At 38.6% G+C, this 14405-nt stretch overlaps 1 protein-coding gene across 2 annotated transcripts in view; it reads left to right on the forward strand.

The window, feature by feature from the left end:
• Positions 1 to 14405, forward strand: part of TJP2 (tight junction protein 2) — a 64390-nt gene that overhangs the window by 5320 nt on the left and 44665 nt on the right. Inside the window, exon 2 of one of the 2 annotated variants that reach the window (XM_085041889.1) lies at positions 7817 to 7937. The gene's annotated coding sequence lies outside the window, so the exon portion shown is untranslated. The remainder of the gene's footprint in view (positions 1 to 7816; positions 7938 to 14405) is intronic. The other variant, XM_085041890.1, reaches the window with a different exon arrangement.

Consider the following 14405-nt stretch of genomic DNA (forward strand, 5'->3'; position numbering starts at 1 on the left):
GTCAATAAGAAGTGTGCAAGGCAAAATACAAAACCCTTTTGTTCTGTTTTTTATCCATGCCTACTCCCTTTTCATGCTTTTGTCTCTGCTTTTGTTTTGTCCCAGCAATCTAGAACTGCTTTTAAGAAATTTCTTTTGATTTCTTAAAGGTGTACAAACGTTTGGGGTGTGGTTCATATTCATGTGAATGTCAGATTTAGGATGTCTAGTTAGATGTGGGTATGTTTTCTTTGAGATAGGCACGAGTTCAGATTTTTTGGGCCACTGTGGCTTTTTCCTAATGCTGGTTCAGTGATACCTCTCCCAAAAGCATTGTATTGTCATAATGCTGTTGTACCAAATCAATCTTTTAATATCAGCATTGTATTGATAAACTGAGCCTGAGCTTAACAATGCAGCCTCATCATAACCAAGATTTCACACGTTGGTTCAAGCTAGCTGTTATTTGCTTTACCTCATTCGTTTTTGGTTGGGCTTTTTTTTTTTTTTTAAGGCTTTAGAGAAAACCCATAAATCTCTCCTGCACATCACTCTTAACAGTAAGGCTGTCTGTAGTCTGGCTTGCACTCTCTATTCTAACATCTGCTTCATCATCTAGCTCTGCTTAATAGCCAGCAGATTTGACTACTGGTGTCTCTAGCCTCCTTAGCACAACTTTGTATAAGCTGATTCTGAGAATCTCCAGGAACATATGGACTGTTCAGGGAAGGGACGATCTCTGAGGAGGGGCCAAAAGCAACTGCAATCTATGAAGCTGTGTGGAAGAAGTTTCCAGGTCCTCCTCCTCTCTTTTCATTCTCGCCTCCCGCAGTCCCAGTCTGATCCTTGATGCTCCCCTACCATAAGATTTTTTTAACGGATCAAGCTTTGTGTATATGCTTGTTATTTTTCAAGCTATTTCTTCAGCTGTATGGCACAAACAAAATATGTGTGTTCTGGAAGTTAACAATTGACTGTTACAGTTATTCTTATCACCTGAACAAAAGCATGTAGGAAGAGATGCTTGTTTCTTTGCTCTCTTAATAAGAGAATTCTTTGATCTGTAGCTGTTACAGATTTTTGTTGAAAGATGAGAAAGAACAGGATTTTGTTTTTTTCACAAGATGGAAAGTAATTTGTGGCTGTGTTGGGCAATGGTTGTCTCTTTTGTAGTTCTGTCTGAAGTGACTGAAGATGTGATCATGCTTCTGTCATCAGTTTACATGAAGTATGCTCTACCTCTAATTAAGAGAGTATGACTGTTTTCATCTGTCGAGGATTAGAGCAAAAGGAAGCTTTTGCTTTGATCTCATAAATGTTTCTTTAATGGAGAAAAAAGCTCTGTCTTTCTTTCCCCATTCTCATAAATATATTGTATTTTCTGAGGCATCACTTGTGTGTTCTCAGTTAGGAAAATTGCACTGTCTTCTTTAAATAAAACTTGGTTTCTGTTCTTCCTGAAAAAATACAAAGACAGAAAAAGGGGAGTGGATGATAAAGCTCAAGCAGGAAACAATGGATGAAGGAAGGTACGTGTTAGACTTTTGTTTGCTTTACAAAAGTCATCCTTCACTAACAGTGCATGTACTAGCAGCTGTGAATTTCTGTTTCCAAATAAAGTTGAAGGAAGTTGATAAACTGTGAATCAGTCTTTCTCCCTCTAGATACCTGGAGATTTCATGCATCATTTAACCGAAAGCAGTACTTGGTTAGTAACTTGTGCTTATTGTGTGGGCTTGGCTTCTCTTCGTACAACACTAGTCATGGGGCTGCTTTTCTGGTCAGAATTAATAGGCTTTGCTCAGAGAGACAGAAGATGGAACAGAGCTGCACTGAATGCTTTTTAGACTGCATAGAATTGGCTTGGAAAACTACTGTGGGGAAGTTTTTTAAGAACTATTTCTTCGATCTATAAGGGGAAAGTTTAGAGTTAAAAAAGTGTTAAGGGAGAGGGTGGACAGAAAGAAATACCAAAACTTCATAGGAGAAAGTGTGGTAATACTGAAGTTGTTAATAAAAGCAGCCTTGAGGGAAGACTGGATTTTATCAAAATATTTCTGCTTTTGAGTAAAATAGAGCTGTCATGAACTCCTACAGTCAGAAGATCTTTAAAAACTGGAATTGTCAAAAAGTGCTCACTTCTTGTCTTGTCTTTTTCTTCTCAGTACTGCCTTTACGGTAGAGCTACCAAAGCTATCAGAAGCCAGGATGCGTGCAGGCTTAAAGACGTTAGCTGTGCTGCAGGCTTCTAGTAGTACTCTGCTTTCCTAAGCTTCTTAATGTTTTGTATACAGATGTTTAAAGTTGTAGTTAAGTGATTTTTTTTTTTTTTTTGGACCTGGAGAAGTAAATTTTTGCTTAATTTAATTTTTATGGTTTTAATATATTAATTATTTTTCTTAACACATCACAGAATCTCAGGCTACATACTCCTTGTCAGCATGCAACTGTGTAGGTGAAATTTTTTTTTTCCCTCTGACGATTGTAGTGGTATTCCCTGAATCTAAAAGGTGTTTGATTTTGCTCTTCTGAGATCTGTCACATGGATTGCTATTTATTTAGTTATTTGAGATAGTTTAGTGTATGCATGTGCTAACATAACCTACAAATGTGATTGAATTATTAAACACCAAATTTGGCTAATGCAGGATTGTAAGTAATGTAGGACCTGGAAATAGTTAAACAAATCTTGTTGTTAAGAGCTAAATATTTCATAGCACAAGAAATGAAAATGAGCTGTTCTCATCTTGATTTCTAAATAAGTAGCATGCAGTACGAAATCACCCCAACAGAAATACACACATGCCTAATAATATTTGGGAATAGCTAAAATGCACAGTTTATAGAGGGAACTGTGGTTCAAGGCTTCAGTCTTCCAGTCACATCTCTTCTTTCTATGTTTTTATCTCTATTACTGTAGAAGTGCATAATATTTATACATGTTACTATATATACAAGCATTCATTTCTTACTGTCTAAGAAGCATTACATCAACATTTCCTTGATTAGTTTTGCAATCAAGTACATCTCTTTGAATATTGCAATTTGACGGTACTGCAGTGTTTCCGAAATGTCACTGCTACTTCTTTCAACATGTGTATCTGTCTCCACCTTTGTAGTTCATACCTGTGCTCTTTGGCACACACAGTTACTTACCTGATGGGCAGAACAATTTTAATGTGGGATGTGGCTTCTGGCATCATGTGAGGCACATTGGAATGACTACTAGGTATAATAATGGTAGTCTCCAGCTTTCTTAATTCTGTACAAGCCATGTAAGGAAGTGTTTCTCCATGCCTTTTCTGAGTAGATCAGATAAATCCCTCATGACACTTCTAATGTAGAGAGCTTTCTGGTGCCCTGATGCTTTCTGGTGAGAAAAGTTAAGGCAAAAGCTATTTTTGTCTGTCACTGTCTAAAAAGGTCTCAAGTTTTCTGTGCAGATCTCTTTTATTCCCTGGATGGATTTGACAGAGAAGTTACCTAGTGCTCCATTAGCAGTTGAAAGATTATAGGCAGCAGAGATTTAGCAAAGGATTAGTCAATTGGAGAGTGTGCATTATCCGGCCAGGCTTAGAACCGTGATTGTCTCTTCAATCATTTTCATTAGTGTCTTATTCAAAGATTGAATTACGTAACAATGACGTTTCTGGGGAATCTGGTAGGAGTTTTTCTTTGGTTTCTCTCTCTCTTCTGCTAACTGTTCAAGCCTGAGAGAGGGGGAAAAGGCATTATTTTTATGCTTCAAACTTGCAGAATGTTTTCAAAAGCAGCATTTCAGATAAGTGAAGAGGCATGACTTCAGTTGCAGCATCTGCGTTTGGATGATAACTTAGTGTGGTGGAACTCTTGAGAAAGGCAGGATGCGGTACAAGAAATACATAACTATTTTAGAAGCAGCAATAGGTATTACTCCCCTTAACAAGAGGGAACTGCTTCCTGAGGGTAGACATGCAAATCTGTGGCAACATCCAGGGTAAGTGTTAAAAAGCAATCAGTGAGTAACTATGGGAAAAATTGTGCTCACCTTGAATCATGCATTTTAAAACTTCTTATCAGAAAGAGGAGAATTATTCATAAAACAGGTAATCTTTTTTTTTTTGTACCTTCCAAGCTCTGTATCTTCAGCAGTTGTGGTTGAACTTAGCAGTTTCATTAGAGATTTCTGTGTAGTACCTGACCTTGGCTATAAAAATAAGTAGGAGAAGGTGTGATTTCTAAATCAGGAGTTTGCTGAAGAACAGAAAAGATAAACACATGTATACTAATCAGAATAAAAATGAAATGGCTATTTTATAATTTCTTGCTTTCTACTGACCTGATGTGTGTATGTGTATGTTTCCCCTCTCCCTACATAAAAATATGCATATTTTAATTTTTATCTATCAGAGAAGCAGTTTCTAAAATGGGAAAAGGAAAACACTTTTGTCTGTTCAGGCAACTTGACTTCTCTGCTTAGAAGCAGGAGTTCATCATACTTAGGAATACTGTTTCCCTACAGGAAGGTTTTTCTGATTTTGTTAAAAACAATTCAGAGTACTTTCTTGTACCACACAACCTGAGTATCAGGCTTCAGAAAAATCCTTCTGTGTGTATCTGTTTCCACCAAAAATGTACATTGTGTGGGAAACGTGATTATTGTTCTCTCCCACCTGCCCTGTATGACTAGCACGGATGGGTGGGTGTCTTCACAGTCCTTCTGGTCTCTTGTATTTTTGTAGTACAATAAAATATTGTCACCTTGTTTCAGACATTGCAGAGGAGTGCAAAATATGAGAGGCTTTTGTCCAAGACCAATTAGTATGTTTCTATTGGTTTGGAATAGTTCTGTGTAAGCGAGACTTCAAAGAAAAACTTGGATTATAATTGTGGCTTTTTGACTATAACTGAATTCAGATTTATCCTGTAATTTTTCCACAAAAGCGCTTTCTTTAGTGGTGGTAGCAACAGTAAAAGCAAATAAACTTCTGTGTACCATATTGTTTTTATAGGGTTTTTCTTCAGATCTCTCACCAGAACCACAAAAACTAGTCTAGAAAATGCACGGATGGAAACAGTTTTGTGCCTTTTTATTAACACAACCGTTCTTCAAGTTGGTCCTAAATTTCCAGAGTCGTGTTAGCGAGTGCTTGTAGGACTTTTTGTCAAAAACCTGCCTATTAAAAGGGATTCTCGGTATAGTCTATTTGGACTTGGGACAGCAGTGTCTTACACTGTGACTTCCTTTGATTGTTTCATGTAAATTATCTGCATGCGAATCTCTTTGATTTTTTCAGTTGCTTTTTTTGTGTTGATAAAATGGTTCATGATTGCTCCTGCTATTTTGAGAAGCTGTGTTGGAAAGTAATGATATTTCTTGTAGAATTCGTCTTAGTTTTCAAGTAGGTTAGTCTGGCCAGAGTCATAGCTTGAACCAAGCCATCTAAAAATGAAACTTATTAACTGTAATGTCTATTTCTTTTGGAACTGTGACTGTTTGTCTTTCATCTACTATTGAGTATTCGTCAGTATCAAAGTACAAAATACACTGTTAAAATTTGTTTTTATTTCCAGCATTCTTATTCAGACATCTCCCTGCTTTCAGGGAGAGGTTCAGTTAATGTGATTGTTGTACACACTTGGAATTTCAAGCTGGTTAAGATGTGTTTGGATTATGTTTGGATTTGCCATTCCAACAGTTTCAGAAAAGCAGTTGTCATTGGACTGTAAGAGGGAACCCTTTTACGTTTTTATTAAAACTTTCAGGGACATAAAGGTTGGTAACCAGCAATTGTAGCAAAGTAAACCAAGTTGAGAAAAAAAAAGTTGTTCTTTTTGTAGCTACATAGTGCTTATTCTATACAACTGGAATAAACACATTAATAACTCACTTTGCTAACATCAGCTTATCATCACTTGAATTCTAGAGGTACCCTCTCACATTCTTTAAAAAAAAATGTTATAAAAGTGTGTCTGTATATAGGAAAAAACTGTAACATAATGAAACACTTCCCATAAACTAATACTGAATATAGGGTATACAGATCCTTGTCTGTCAGCTCCTCATTGCACAAATTCAGGTGCACAATTAAACACTTTCTTTATTTTTTTTTAGCATCTGCTAAAATAAAAAATAGCACTAGACTGTGATGCTAGGTTCTGAGCCATTGCTTGAACTGTGTGAGAATTCTGCTCAAAAACCCAGACTACTGTACGAAAGAAAGCAGCAAAGACAAATACATTCTTTTGCTAAGATATTAATTTATATTTTCATATCAAAGACATTAAAAAGTTAAGTTTTTCTACTTCCATCTTTACTTGGAATAATGATGTGATTTCTGTGACAGATAGATTGATTTTTATAATTTTTGATAAAAGGAAAATGATGACATCAGTGGTAGTTTGGTTTAGCTTGCTTGTGTGACTTTTCTGCAGCCTCCAGAATGGTATTTTGTGCACAGCCTGGAACAATAAAGCTGAAGTATGTCCATAATACACAGTATAGCTTGTGCTGTTCTTTGGTGGTCATATAACCTCGCATTAAGCATCTTTTTGTTTTGTGACTTCTGAGACCATGACTTGATTTAAAACAGTTTACTTTTAGAAAGGTATTTCTGTGCTGGAAGAGCATGGGAGAAAATAACCTTCTAGTTTCAATGTGATGTCTGGCAGGTGCTTGCATTGCTGCATGTTTTAAAATGTTAATCTGAAACAAAATGTATTTTTTTAATACTTTAGAAGTTTTAATTTTGCTTTTTTGAACCTGTGACCTCATTATATTTGTGCTCAGCAAGAAGTGGGTGTCACACATAAGACACATCAAAACTTGGGCCAGACTTGCAGACAGTTGGGGAAGTTCTGCAGAATTCTTTCAGGATCTCTTTCTTACAGCTCTCAAGCTGTCTAGAAATGGCTCATGGAGTATCAGCCACAATGAAAAAACACCTATATGTTGTGGGGGTGCGGGGGAACAAGCAAACAAACTCAAACTTGCTAAAAGTATGGCTAATGTACTTTTCTAGGGAAGTCTGGCCCTCCTTTGAAGATGGACACTTTGGAAAGATGTTTTTGAGAGAGAGCAATTAAACTTATTGAGTTGTGTGTTGGTTTTCTTTTAAAAACAAAACAAGAACCACCAACAAACCGCAACCACTGGCTTGTTTCTATTTCTGTCAAAAGTTCCTTCTTCGTCTTAGTTAAACCATTCATTTTGTCTTTTCCTTCCGAGGATAATCAAGGACTAGACAAGGGGTTAGGGAGAGGGGGAGCCCTATTAGAGACATGCTGAATGGAAGCTAACATGCTACTTGTGCCCAAGAGGGGTAGCTAAAGCCTTTTGAGCATTGGAAGGAGGATAGAAGATTACATTGGGAATTATTTTCTTTCTATCATTTGGCAACTGAAGTTCTTAAGTTATCACCAAATGTCATTGGAGCTCATGTATCCAATTGCTCCTACTGAGGTTATGCTCAAGATGCAAGGCTGTTGCTAACTTTCCTGTGTACAGTCTTGTTCAAGCTGAACACTGTGATGAAAACTAAATTGAAACAAAAAGCCAGATTGCTTGTGGAAGGGACCATTGCAACAAAGTGACTATAAGTATGCTTCCTGTCAATACCCTATTTCATTGGCAAAAAATGCATTGATTGCTTTGTATGCAGGCTTGTGTGTAAATATTGCTGAGTATCTACATTTTTCAAGCACTATTTACACTTGATTGCTGGGGAAGCTAAAGCATGCCAAACTAATCAGGGAAATACATTTCATATCCTCTTTATCTCTAGGACTTCAGTGTTCCAGGCTTCACAATTGCTCTTTTGTGGTTATATGTGACTTAAAATGAAACTTTGTTTTTCAGGGAGCAAACTACTGCACTCCCCTCTCCTTGTGAGTGGGACTGGGAGCACAGCTGTACCTCAAACCCAAAGCATCACACCGCAAGTCGACAGCGGCACTCAAAAATCGTCATTCCTTCCAAGGTACTAGTCAAATTGCATCGGTTAGACCTGCCTGTTACTTTAAAATGATGTATTCTTGTCATGTGCTAGCTAAGATGTATATACTTTTAGCTATGTTTTTATAAGGTTTTAAGAAATTGTTCTTAAAACTCTACAGTAATACAGTGAAATTAGAACTAGTTCTCTTGGATTTTCTGAGAAACTTAAAATGATTACATGCACATTTGCTGAAAGCTTGATGATGTACAACAGGCCTCCAGAAGAGGAGAGGTTTCTGCAATGAAGTCAATATTCTGCTAAAGTTATGCAAATAATAATGCACAGGCCTGTACTAGTTCATCTGTTAACTAAACATTGGTAAAGAATGGATGTAATCTATGATGATGTCTTCAGCAAATATAAATATTTAGCATGGACTTGGGGATAAATAAATTACTTTAAGCACAAAGGGTAATATTAATGGGAGTTGCTTAGTGACTCAGTCAGTCCTGGGAAACAGAATAGCCACACACAGGGAGAGTTGTTTTGCTGCATATTTTCTTACAGTACATCATTAAGGTAAATATAATCCTTTTGGCATATTAACCTTGCTTTTGAAACCTTTTCTCAAGTGCTTCCAGAAGGACTATAAAATGTGTCCTTGGTTTTATGTGTTGATCGAACATGCTTAGCTTGTTCGATCATTAATAGATGATGATTTTAAGAGAGGAAAAGGTTTTTATGCTGATGTTTTGCAAAACTATAATTGACTTAACTTTTATTCTTGAGATTAATATCTTATTTCTGCTTTTGTCATTTACTTAGAAATGTGGATATCAGTTGTCCTGACTTTCTAATTTGTGACATACTTAACCAAAGCTACTTCTCTGTTTAATTTTCTGGGAGTGAGGGAAAATTCAATATGAAAATGTCAGTGAAATATAGCTAGGCAGGAGTGTGTCAGTCTAAGTCTCTAGCAGCCTCTGACATTTTCCTCTAAACAAAAGGTTTCAGTGGTAGGGTATGCAAACTTTGCAAACACCAGGGAATGTGGATAGTTGCAAACTCAGCTCTTAGCAAGAGAAACTCCAGAACCATTTATCAACAAGGTCAGAATGGCTCAGAAGGTGCATCCAGCTACGTTGCCTGTGAGCTTCTAGGAGTTGTAAGAGTGGCAAGTGAATGACTGGTATGGCTGTGCCCATCTGCTTTTTCCCTGATTGCTGTTCTCCTTTGGACTCTTGCCAGCTCGTTTCAGAAATTTGTGAAAAACAGCACCCAAAAGTGGGCATTAGTACCCTAGCTGGGACCTTGCTGTTACTGAATAGGGCTGCAGAACTGCTTTGTTTCTTAATAAGTTCGTCAGCAGGAGGTTTGCCAGTATAAATAGGATGGGGAGAGGCAGAACTTTGAAGCATAGTTTTAGTGCTCTAAAGAACTAACTTGGCTAAAGAACTGCTGTCTGGAGCTTTGTTTTTTAAATTAACCCCTATATCAAGAAAAAAGTAACACGTCTTTGTGTATGTTTCGTCTTGTGTAATCTGCATATTCTTTTGCTTGTTTTTAATAAGCAAAATTATCTCCATGAGAATGGGATCTTTGTTGTCTTTATTGTGTTGTCTTAATTAATTTGAGCCATAACAGTTGATTACCATGGTAAAGTTTTTGATATCGTAGGGCTTGACTTAGAGTGGGTAAAGGCAGATAAATTGCTAAAAGCAGAGCACTGTTTCACGGCCTTGCCAGGAGTAATTAAGAAACACAGAGAAGAGAGGAAGGAAATGAGATGTAAGCAAAATGAATGTTCAAACAGAATGTGCTTGCTGTTTAAAATGAACAAGTTGGTGCTGGGGAAGAGATTTCCTTTCAAGTGTTGATACACACTTTTATATGGTGTTTGGGGAGAGAAACAGTACATACTTTTGTGGTTTGGACTTGTTTAAACTACATTTTTATTTCATTCTTTAGAATAACGGTACTAGTTTTTGTAGCTTCTAAAGTAGTAGAGGTTGAAGTGCATATGCCAAGGAAAGTTGTTTCAATTTGCAGTCTGTGGAGGAGGAGATGGGATGGTGTGTGTGTGTTCGGGTAGAGTCACTGTTAAGACCCTGTTTTGCTCTCTAGCAGTTTTTTGTTCTGACTATTTTATTTTTGTTCTAACTATTTTATTTGCCTGCCTTACTAGTGTGATTTTCAAGGCACTGCAGTGTAATTTAAAACATTGCTCAGATAAAAATGTGTTCAGAACAAATAGACTATATTTCTTTTTCTCCCAACTGTAATTTTTATTAACTGTTACCAAAATCTCTGGATATTCTTCTGCTGTTTTAGCTATCCTATGAATGTACTATACATCTATATTTTTAATTGGCATATTCTTTGCTAAAAAAAGAAAAGAAAGTAGCAACAAAGCAAGCAGTCTTCTTGTTTTTAGCAGAATAAACTTGTAATGTGTGAGATCTAATAGAACTGATGACTGTCCAAAACTGTTGAGGAAAATATACATTACATTACATTATAAATAAATATATCCATTGCTATGTTTCATACTGTTAATGTCTAATGGTGTTCTTAGTTGTTCAGTGTGTAGCAGTGTTTCAAATTTTTTTGTGAACTTGAAACTGAGCTTATGGTTGGCTTAGAACAGTGCTGCTTCTTGCTCTAAATCTTTATCTACATTTTAAAATTTTCATGAGTTTGAGGTGTCTAGGTAAATCTCTATGTCTAGGCTTAAAAAGTTAAAAATATCCTGCCCTTGAGAACATCAAAATAGGTGGTCTCGTTAGTGACAGAGGATTTTACTCTGTTGATTACCCCATAAAACATATGTACGAAGTGTGGGATGCTGTTTATGTTGGGCTCTGTGTTTCTTCTCAGGACATCTATGCTTTCTAAAATAGCAGCCTTAGTATTGCTGCTTTGAGACTTGGAAAGTGGGTGTAGCTGTTCATCCTTGCACTAGACCAGACACAGCCAACAGACCAGACCCTGCAGCTGCATGCGAAAATCTTTATGTTGCACAATCACAAGTTGTACTTTGGAAGTGGAGACAAGGGGCAGGATAATAATTGCGTCATTCTGGTTTAAGATGGCACTTGAGTCATGCAGTAACTCCAGAATGATAGGATAATTCAGGTGGAAAGGGACCTCAGGAGGTTTCTAGTGCAACCTCTTGCCCAAAGTAGGGTCAGCTATGAGATCAGAACAAGTTGCTTGGGGCTTTACCCAGTTGGGTTTGGAAACTTCCAAGGACAAAGAGCGTACAGCTTCTCTGCAGTAGGTCCATGGTTCGTCTGTCTGCATGGGGAAAATCTTTTCTCCTCATGTACATTTGAACTTGTCTTGTTTTGAATTTTGGCCCATTGTCTCTTATCCACCTCTCACTACTGCTAAGAACCTGGCCTCATCTCTTCAATCTCTTCCCATCAACACCAATGGGCTGCTGTTGAGCGTCCTGATGGCATCCTTCCTCCAGGCTAAACAAACCCAGCTGCCACATCTTCCTCTTGCTGGGCCAGTGCTTCAGCCCCCACCATCTTGGTGACCCTCTGATGGACTCACTTCTACCCACAATAGCAAGTGCTGAGATAGTATTCAAGGTGTCTCTTCTCCAGACTCCCCAAGACAGAGATTAAGATTACTGTGCCATATATGTGACAGCCCCGGGTTGGAACTGCATGTTTGAACCACATGTATGTAGCTCCTGAGCAGGTCGAGAGTCAGAGGTCAGCCTACCTACACATCCTCTAATCCTGAAGGTTGAATCTGTTAGGGCCCAGCTTACTATATAAAGCAGACGTAATTGGATTTATGAATCATTTAAGTAGGACTGGGCTGACTGATTTGTGTGATTTTGCAGGCTGATGACAAATGGCAGTCTAAAGAGATTGCCTGGAAGGGATGGGGGAAAGGCTGTTTGGCAACATGGTATTTTTAGAAACTTCTACAGTGTCTCTCATGACAGGATCATGAACGCTTGCTTAAAAACAAGAACAGAATTGGCATCTGTGTTCTGATAGTTCAACAACTGGACTAGCAGCCTACATTCCCAGCATCTCTTTCTGAAATCAGTTCCCAGCTCTTTAAGGAGGTTACCTATTTGCCATGCTGTCTAGCAGCACTACCAAGTGTTGAACTTTAACATTTAAAGAAACAGAAGAATAATTGATTGTCAGAGGGACAGGTTAAAAGGCTTTAATGGTGGAGAGGAGGCGGAGAGAACCTGAAGCACAACATGGTTGCTGCAGGCAAGGTTGCAGAATAGCCTTACTCGGTTGGCTGGAGTAACTGTGAGAGGTAGCTGCCTCTTTTAAATTTGCATCCTGTAGTGTAGTGTTAAGTAGGTGTTCCCTCTGTGGATGCTGGAAGTGGCACAACTGCTTCATTCACAGTAGCATTAGATAATTTATGGAATATGTCCTAGGTTTTGCATGACTCAGGCTGCAGCAAGTGATCACTCCAAATTAGTGTTGCGCAGACCATAGATTCAATCTGATTGTAGGCAAACAATGTCTCCCTTGATTACTTAAACTGAAAATCTCAACGGGAAATGTGTTTGCTGAAAATGATTTGCATGTTTTTCATAAAGTTAATACCAATCATCTTGTCATTGAAGTTAATTTTAAATTTCTGTACACCTACAAAACGTTCCATGAAATGCCCTGCAGATGATGCTGCTTTGTGCAGGTATTGCATATGCAGAATAGCTGGTCCTAAGTACTGCAGAGAACACAGCTGCAAATTTGTAGCCCAGTTCATATAATTTTGACATGGTGCTGGTGCCCAGCCTGTACTCTTCATGATGCAGTATCCCTTCCAGGACTGACTACAACTGGACCTGCACCTCCTATTACAAAGGGAGACCAATGAGTGAAATGTGCATGCAGCCATGCCTCCAAACACTCAGGGTGCTCAGAGTCCTGCACGGACACATCAGATCATTTGGCTGGGCCTCCTCCCCCTCTCCTGCTTGTGTTGCTGTCCTAGGTGTGTTTTGGCTTGTTTATAAGTATTCTGTATTGACATTGGGGTGTCTTGTGGTGTTTCAGGGAAGCTGAGGAGAAGGAGAGATTATATCTAAATGTAAATTATGTGTTTCTCTGAGCTGCAGTTCAGGGGTTTGGTTTTGTTTTCCTTTGGTTTGCAAGGGAAGAGAATGGAGATGCTGTCCTCCCCTGGAATAGCTGTTAGGTGAATTGAATGCTTTGAGAACCTGTTCTCCCTTTTCCTACCACAGGAGGCAGAAACTTGACGTGCTGGAGGATTTCTCACAATTCTCCACACTGTTTACACCAGTATCTTGTATTCTTTCATTTGCTGTTTAGCTGGCAACATCTTCCCTTCATAAGGCCTACCTGCATATCTATCCTGGGAGGACATCTTTGTAGAGCAGGCCTGAAAGTTTGTTCTTGGTGGCTCAGTTGCAGGATAAGAAACTTTGCAATCATTACTACACTGTTTCTTACATCAGTCCATGCCATCGCTATGAGCGTCTGGGCATTTGGCCAAGCTCTAGAGTGAGCATGAGCGCTAGAGGCCACTTAGTGTTCACATTTGCAGGCTGGTATGGTATGATTTATATGCCCATTGTGGCAGAGCAGCTGTTTAGTTTGAGAAAAAAAAGTAAGAAAGAAGGAAATGTATACTCTGCTCTTACAAGTGAGAAATTTTATGGACAAACATGGAAAATACTTTCATAAACCCACATGAATTATTTTCCATCTGTTATTGCAGGAAACAAAATGGAGACAAACTGATAGGCCCTTCCCAGATGGTGTTTTGTGGTAAGGGATTGAAAACCAGCCTATCTGGCTTGCATAACTGTGGTCAGTTCCTGCGTCTGTGTTATGCTTACCTCAGGCTAGCTAAGTGTGTTAACCTTGGTTGCTGCCCTACAGCTCAGGGAAGTATAGCCTCTATTAGTGATAACACCTCGTGGCTTTGATGAAGTCACAGAACTTGCCAAAAGGAGGCTTTAGGTCAAGCCACAGCTTTTGTCTGGAACACGAAATAATCCTTCTTGGCCTTGGACATGATAGGCAGACCCTTAGATTGCTCTGACTGGCACTGCCTGCATTCCCCAAGAAGCTGTGTGTAGTGGGGGAATCAAGTGGTAGCTCTTCATCTTTTGCCAGAATCTGTGTTGGACAGAAGCAGCTTCAGGAGGTGCTCTACTTCATGCCGCCACAAACTTGGTATGTGTGTTAAGAGACTGCAGTCACAGGGATCTGATGGCTTTTCCATTCCCTGTCCCACCTCATGTCTGACAAATGCTTCTTTTAAAAAAACATATTGCCATCCATCTTAAAACAAATGTTGTTCTTGCACCTAAAACTGTGTAATTGTCTGCAGCAAAATCATGTGGTTTTCATTGTATCATGTCATTTCAACAAGTACTGGGCAGTGGATTTCTCTGCTGATGCTGTGACATAACAGTCTATGCTGACGTTGCCAGTGCTATTTGGAAAGTTGCCTCCAGTTTGCAGAGGTGTGCACTAGTATGGAGAATGA

Source organism: Lichenostomus cassidix, chromosome Z (genome assembly GCF_008360975.1).
Source record: "Lichenostomus cassidix isolate B80296 chromosome Z, HeHo_3.0, whole genome shotgun sequence".
NCBI lineage: Eukaryota > Metazoa > Chordata > Aves > Passeriformes > Meliphagidae > Lichenostomus > Lichenostomus cassidix.